Source organism: Eriocheir sinensis, chromosome 36, assembly GCF_024679095.1.
Source record: "Eriocheir sinensis breed Jianghai 21 chromosome 36, ASM2467909v1, whole genome shotgun sequence".
Classification (NCBI taxonomy): Eukaryota; Metazoa; Arthropoda; class Malacostraca; order Decapoda; family Varunidae; genus Eriocheir; species Eriocheir sinensis.
In genome coordinates, this window is record NC_066544.1 from 11024430 (window position 1) to 11032424 (window position 7995).

Here is a 7995-nt window from a genome sequence, read left to right on the forward strand (position 1 = left end):
AGGCGAGGAAGAGGGCGCCAGCTAACAGTAACGGTGAAGGGAAAACGTCCCTTCTCGGCCTCGCTGTCTGCCTCTGCGGAGCTCCACCCAGAGGAACACAAGGAACGGAAAGACGGAGACATTTTAGTAGGCCCAGAATACGTAAGGCAAGCGCCTGCCGTAGTATAATTCTATCTTTGCTTATTTACCTGATTATACACTGTCTGTTGTTATAGATTAATAAGTGACATAGTAAGTGAAATACAATGCTGAACGTTAGATGCTAAGTGAAGTGTTCAGCTGCCCGGCTTAGTGCTCAGAGACGCGGGCGTTTTCGAGCGTCGTGATTGTGGTCCTGGCGGTAAATGTTATTTTGACAGCTTGGACCACATTATACTGTGCGTCTACGAAAAGGGTCATTTCATTCTCCTACCGCCCACGGAGCGGCGGTATCAATGATGTTGTTTCTATATTTTCCTTATTTTCCTTTTCTTGGTGTTCTACGTTATTTTCTGTGCGTTGTTATTACGTTATCTTTTTTCCGTTCTTTTTATACCATCCATTTTTTGGTCTTCTGTTTCAGTCTGGATGATCCACGTGTGTCTTATTCTTTCTCGATGTTGTGTTCTTAACTATCCTTTATTCGGTGTTCCATCTCATATTATCCTTTTTTGTCCGGTTCTGATTTCATATTCTTCTCGTGTGTTCGCTTTTATTATCCTTTTATTGTTGATTCCCCTTGGTGGATTGTCTACGACGCCTATAACGAGCCCCACCTGCCCGGCTGGTGTGTGTGTGTGTGTGTGTTGGTTTGAATTCGGAGTTTTCCTTCTCCTAGGAGGACTGCCTACCACGGCTAACGACCCCCTCCTGCCCGGGTTTGTGGTCAGAGTTATCCTTCTCCTAGGTGAACTGCCTCGCGGCTAACGACCTCCACCTGCCCGGGTTTGTGATCGGAGTTTGCTCTCCTAGGTGAACTGCTCACGCTAACGAGCTCCACCTGCCCGGGTTTGTGATCGGAGTTTGCTCTCCTAGGTGAACTGCTCACGCTAACGAGCTCCACCTGCCCGGGTTTGTAATCGGAGTTTGCTCTCCTAGGTGAACTGCTCACGCTAACGAGCTCCACCTGCCCGGGTTTGTAATCGGAGTTTGCTCTCCTAGGTGAACTGCTCACGCTAACGAGCTCCACCTGCCCGGGTTTGTAATCGGAGTTTGCTCTCCTAGGTGAACTGCTCACGCTAACGACCTCCACCTGCCCGGGTTTGTTGTTCGGAGTTGTCCCTCTCCTAGGCGAATTGCCTATCACGGCTGACGACCTCCACCTGCCCGGGTTTGTTGTTTGGAGTTGTCCCTCTCCTAGGCGAATTGCCTATCACGGCTAACGAGCTCCACCTGCCCGTGTTTGTTGTTCGGAGTTGTCCCTCTCCTAGGCAGATTGCCTACCACGGCTGACGACCTCCACCTGCCCGGGTTTGTTGTTCGGAGTTGTCCCTCTCCTAGGCGAATTGCCTACCACGGCTAACGACCTCCACCTGCCCGGGTTTGTTGTTCGGAGTTTGCTCTCCTAGGTGTATTGCCTATGACGGCTCACGAGCCCAGCCTGCCCGGGTTTGTTGTTCGGAGTTTGCTCTCCTAGGTGTATTGCCTATGACGGCTCACGAGCCCAACCTGTCCGGGTTTTTTGTTCGGAGTTTGCTCTCCTAGGTGTATTGCCTATGACGGCTCACGAGCCCAACCTGCCCGGGTTTTTTGTTCGGAGTTTGCTCTCCTAGGTGTATTGCCTATGACGGCTCACGAGCCCAACCTGCCCGGATTTGTTGTTCGGAGTTGTCCCTCTCCTAGGCGAATTGCCTACCACAGCTAACGAGCTCCACCTGCCCGGGTTTGTTGTTCGGAGTTTGCTCTCCTAGGCAGATTGCCTACCACGGCTAACGACCTCCACCTGCCCGTGTTTGTAGTCAGAGTTTTCCTTCTCCTAGGTGAACTGCTCACGCTAACGACCTCCACCTGCCCGGGTTTGTAATCGGAGTTTGCTCTCCTAGGTGAACTGCTCACGCTAACGACCTCCACCTGCCCGGGTTTGTAATCGGAGTTTGCTCTCCTAGGTGAACTGCTCACGCTAACGACCTCCACCTGCCCGGGTTTATTGTTCGGAGTTTGCTCTCCTAGGCGAATTGCCTACCACGGCTAACGAGCCTCACCTGCCCGGGTATATTGTTCGGAGTTTGCTCTCCTAGATGGACTGCCTACCACGGCTGACGAGCCCCATCTACCCGTGCAGATCTCCGGTACCTCCGCGGACGCCCCGGGGAACACCAAGGCGCCCTTCGGGGAGCCCTCCAGTACTGCCACGCTCGCCAGCGAGACCTTGGGCTCGCTGGCGCTCCTTATCCCCGCCGAGGCTCGGGGAGGGTGAATGCAAGAACTCGCTTCTTAAAACTACCAGACTGGATTATGAAATTAATCGTAAGTACTGTAAATGAGCTACTCACCGCGTTCATCATTTCCGGGATGGAAAGTCGAAGGGCCTCGGGAACGCGCACAGAACATCCGAAAACTTCCTCTGTTTCCCTCTTTCTTTCTTACTTCCCGTATTTCTTTTATTATATGTTCCTTATCTTTATTAGTCTGTTTAACTATTCATTTATTTATTATTTCGCTCTTATTATACAGATAATTGAGTAGAAAATCTCCGGAGGGGAAAATGTCCAGAAGGGAATATGTCCAAGGGGGAACATGTCCAGGAGGGAACATATTCGGCACCCACTATTACTACTACTACTACTACTACTACTACTACTACTACTACTACTACTGCTACTACTACTACTACCACTACTACCACTATACTACTACTACTACTACTACTACTACTACTAGTACAACTACAATACTACTACTACTGCTGCTACTACTACTGCCGCTACTACTATTACTGCTGCTACTACTACTAGTATTACTAAACTATTTGCTACATGGTAAGGCCAACATTTGATATCGTTTGTCTTATGTACAATCTGAAGGGTTCTTCGTAGCCACGGATGAAGGCGGGGCCGTATACCTCACAGTCCATCGTAGGCCCTCCACTAATGGCCGGCTAAATGTTAATGTTCATGGGTCTTTTAAACAGGAAAAAGCTCGATAAAACTACCTACATTCATCTAAAATAGTTTATTAACGATATTAACGATATATTATTTCAACTCGGTCAAACACATGGCCTTTCGCTAAGCTACGAAGGATATTGGGTCATTAAGAGGTGGCCGCTCTGGTGGTTCAATCTGCTCGACAGCCACTTGGTACCCGCAGAGCAGATGAAAGTACTTCGTATTCAATTTACTCCTGATGCAACGAAATGATGGTCGATTTGAGTGTTGTGAAAAAAAGAAGAAAAAAAAGAAATGAAGTGAAAATAGGTGAAAGAAGAAGTAAAGTGAAGAGGAGATGAACGTGGGTGATTGAAGGGTTGTGAAGTGCATGACGAAGAGGGTAGTGAAAAGAAATGAATTGAAGATGAGTGAAAGAAGAAGTGAAATGAAGAGGAGATGAACGTGAGTGGGAGAGGAAGTGAAGTGAATAGAAAAAAAAGCTGATCTTGAGTAATAAAAAAAATGGAGTTAAAAAGAAGAGCTGAACAGGAATGACCGAGGAAGTGAAGCGATGAAAACCTTACGGTCGTCACGTTGCTAAGGAGGATGATGCCGAGGAAAAGGAGGAGGAGGAGGAGGAGAAGAAGGAGGAGGAGGTTTTTAGAGCAGTGAAGGACGTAGGATATCCTCCCCCTCCTTCTCCCCCTCCTCCTGTGATGTCAGAACCTGTAACATGATAACTGGTGAAGGAGGAGGAGGAGGAGGAGGAGGTGGTGGTGGTGGTGGCGGCGGTTGGGAAGGACGTAGAGGAAAAGTTGGAAAGTTTCGTTTAGTCGGTGCAACATCTGTGGTCATATGCCGGGGACATAGAGGCGGTATATGAGAAGGTAGTAGTGGAGAATGAAGAACAGAGAAGATAAGTAGTAGTAGTAGTAGTAGTAGTAGGAGGAGGAGGAGGAGGAGGAGGAGGAGGAGGAATCGAAAGAACGTAGAAAGCAAGAATGAAGGATAAAGATGAGAAGGAGGGAGTACATACGTGAGAACTGGTAATGATGTTGATGGTGATGATGGTGGTGATCGTGGTGATGATGGTGATGGTGACAGGAGTGATGTTAAGCGTATGAAGAGGATGAGAGAGAGAGAGAGAGAGAGAGAGAGAGAGAGAGAGAGAGACGTAAACACAGCCACCCAATAAAAGTTTCAAGGGAGGTAAAATGTTAACGTAAATAACACAGATGAGAGAGAAACGTAGAGTTAGGGATGCAATACACGTTCGGGGATAAAAAAAATGAAGAAAAAAAAGGTTGACGGATATTATAAAGTTAAGTTGAGTCGAAGATGAAGATAAGGTGAAGAGATGAAAACGAAATGGTGAAGAGAGATGAAGATAAGGCCGAGATAAAGGCGAGACAAGATGATGGGGAAGATGAGGCAGACACAAAATTGAGATGAGGCAGAGACGAGGTCAAGAAAAAGAGTACTGAACGAACGAACTTAGATACAAGGAAGGTGATGAGGGTGCATAGATAGACGATTGTAACGAAGAAACTGTAGATGGAAGCAAAGTGATGAAAATACATAGATAGACAAATGTAACAAAGGAGATAGATACAAGCAAGGTGATAAGGATACGAAGATAGACGATTGTAACGAAAGAACTGTAGATACAAGCAAGATGATGAAAACACGTAGACAGGCAATGGTAACAAAGGAACTATAAACACGAACAAGGTGATGAGGAAACGTAAATAGATGATTGTAACGGAAGAACTGTAGATGGAAGCAAGATAATGAAAATACGTAGATAGGCAAATATAACAAAGGAACTACAGATTTTTTTATTTATTTTTTTTTTTTTTACAGCTAAGGAGACAGTTCAAGGGCGTAAAAAAAAATAATATAAAAAAAGCCCGCTTCTACTAGATACAAACAAAGTAGTGAAGTTACGTAGACAAGTAAACATAACGAAATAACTGCCCGACACTGACCTCTCTTTTCTTTCTTCTTTCTTTTCTCTCCTCTCGTTCTTGTTTCCTTCGTCGGAGCAGCGTCTGGTGAGATTGTTGCTGTTTTTTGTTTTTTGCCCTTGAGCTGTCCCCCGCTGTAAAAAAAAAAAAAGAAAAAGAAAACAGCAGCAAGGTGATTAAGCTACGCAGATACTTAGTCAGATCAGGTACTACAGAGATTTGTTGATACAGTTTCGTGGGTAAAAAGTTGACGTACTTAAATGTAGCAAGTGGACTATACATGCAGGCAAAGGAATGAAGACACGCAGATACTTAAGCAGGTAGATCAGGTGTTGCAGAGACAAGCAGATTCAGCCACACAATACAAGTTTCTGGGGTAAAAAAATGACATAGGTAAACATATCGAGCGAACTATAGATGCAAGCAAAGGAATGAAGATACGTAGATTCTCAGGTAGGTAGATGAGGTGTTACAAAGAAGAGCAGATACAGTCATACAATATAAGTTTCGTGGGTAAAAAGTTGAGGTAGTTAAACACAGCGAACGAACTATAAATGCAAACAAGGGAATGAAGATACGTAGATACTCAGGTAGATAGATGAGGTGTTACAAAGAAGAGCAGATACAGTCACACAATACAAGTTTCTGGGGTAAAAAGTTGACATAGGTAAACATATCGAGCGAACTATAAATGCAAGCAAGGGAATGAAGATACGTAGATTCTCAGGTAGGTGGATCAGGTGTTACAAAAAAGAGCAGATACAGTCATACAATATAAGTTTCTGGGGTAAAAAAATGACATACGTAAACACAGCGAGCGAACTATAAATGCAAACAAGTAAATGAATCGGGGCCAGTTTTACAATTCAATACAGCAAGTTTGTGAGAGAGTTTTGTAGCGTGTTGGAATGTCGAACTGGCCTTGAGGGTACGCATATACTTAGGTAGATAGCTCAGGTGTTACACGAGATAGCGATAAGGTCATAGCGTTCCCAGAGACTCCGCAACAACGTGAAAGCAGGGAAGGCCACGCGTGATTCTTAGACGCACCTTTCCTAGTATTATCGAGCCCTGGGTGACGAAGCGCGCGCCATAAAGTGAATGCGTGGCCGTAAACTAAGGATGATCAGGGGAAGGTGGGTGGCTCGCTTCTTCTCCTCTTCCACTGTACGCGTGACTCCACCTTCTCTCCACTTCCCATCCACTTTTTTTTTCCAGCAGATCAAGTACTATAGAGAAAATTAGATACAGTTTCGTGGGTAAAAAGTGACGTAGGTAAATATAACAAGTGGACGTAAGTGGGCGTAAAAAAAAAAAATTATGGAAAAAAAAGCCCGCTACTTACTGCTCCTGAATAGAGTAGCGAGGAGTGGCCAAAAATAGAAATCAAAATCAACCTTGCTCCGAAATAGAGAAAATAGATAGAGAAATGAATAGGCTACAAGAGAAATGAAAGTCCTATCAGTCTATCCATCAGTCCATCTTCTCCTGTCCACTTCTTCCCAACCACCTTTGCTCCGAAATAGAGGAAATAGATAGAGAAATGAATAGACTACAAGAGAAATGAAAGTCCTATCAGTCTATCCATCAGTCCATCTTCTCCTGTCCACTCCTTCCCAACCACCTTTGCTCCGAAATAGAGAAAAATAAATAGGGAACATCAGAAATAAGCCCTATACATACATCAGTCCAACTTCTCTCCACTTCTTCCCAACCACCTTCCTCCGAAATAGATTGAAAATAATAGAGAAATAAATAGGTAGTAAGAGGAATGAACCCATGACCATAACCTGGGTGTGTGTGGCCGTAAACTAAGGATGATCGCTGGTTGTTGAGTTTGCTGGCTTCTGCTCACTCGTCTCCACACGTGAGTTTTTACCTTCAGTCTTCCACGTGAGTCCACCTTTCTTCCACGTGAGTCCACTTTCAACTATCCACTTAATCCAAAGAGAAATAGATAGGAATAAATAGACAGAGAGAAAAAATACTTAGAAATAAATATATACAGATAGAAAATAGATGCAAAAAGACAAATAGAAAATAGATAGAAATAAGTGGACAGATAGAAAGAAAAAAGAAAGGAATAGACAGAAAATAAATGGGAATAAACAGCAGAAAATAGATAGAAATAAACAGACAAAATAGATAGAAATAAACAGACAGAAAATAGATAGAAATAAACAGACAGAAAATAGATAGAAATAAACAGACAGAAAATAGATAGAAATAAACACAGAAAATAGATAGAAATAAACAGACAGAAAATAGATAGAAATAAACAGACAGAAAATAGATAGAAATAAACAGACAGAAAATAGATAGAACTAAACAGACAGAAAATAGACATATAAATATGCAGAATAAATAAAAATAATTAGACACATAGAAAATAGGTAGAAATAGATTGACAAATAGGAGATAGACCACTTTGCTCCGAAACAGAAAAAAAGCAGATAGAGAAATAGACATATAGGAAACTAATAGAGAAATAGACAAAAAAATAGACAGACAAATGAATAGACGATAAGTAAATAAATGGGCAAATACATAACAAAATGGACAAATATAGAAGTTAATAGAGAAGTGAATAGCCAAAAAAAAAAAAAATAGACAGAAAAAAACCCGGACAAGCAGAGAAATAAATAAGATGAATTAGAAGACGAAAAAACTGTTAGAGAAATAGGGAAATAAATAATAATAATAATAGGATAGATAAATAGAGGAATAGACAAACAAATAGGTAAATGAATAACGAGAAACCATAAACAAACTAAATAAGGAAACAACAAGAGCAATAGGCCTTGTTTTCAGCCACACGAAGAAAGTTATAGAGCCTCAAACATCCCATTTCAAAGACGTGTTATTGGGGTTCCAGGGAGATAAAAAAAAATGCAAGTGGACTCTCCTTCACCTTGCCCCATACACCCAACCACCTTGCCCCAGATACAGACAGATAGGAA

At 43.1% G+C, this 7995-nt stretch overlaps 2 long non-coding RNA genes across 2 annotated transcripts; one reads left to right on the forward strand and one right to left on the reverse strand.

Moving 5' to 3' along the window:
* Window positions 1-228: 228 nt before the first annotated feature.
* Window positions 229-1518, reverse strand: LOC127007792 (uncharacterized). Its single transcript, XR_007760551.1, has 2 exons — window positions 1372-1518; window positions 229-1301 (listed from the first exon to the last, which is right to left on the reverse strand). It is a non-coding gene; the product is annotated as an uncharacterized LOC127007792 (long non-coding RNA).
* Window positions 1519-5290: 3772 nt separating this feature from the next.
* Window positions 5291-7275, forward strand: LOC127007791 (uncharacterized). Its single transcript, XR_007760550.1, has 2 exons — window positions 5291-5428; window positions 5703-7275. It is a non-coding gene; the product is annotated as an uncharacterized LOC127007791 (long non-coding RNA).
* Window positions 7276-7995: the final 720 nt, after the last annotated feature.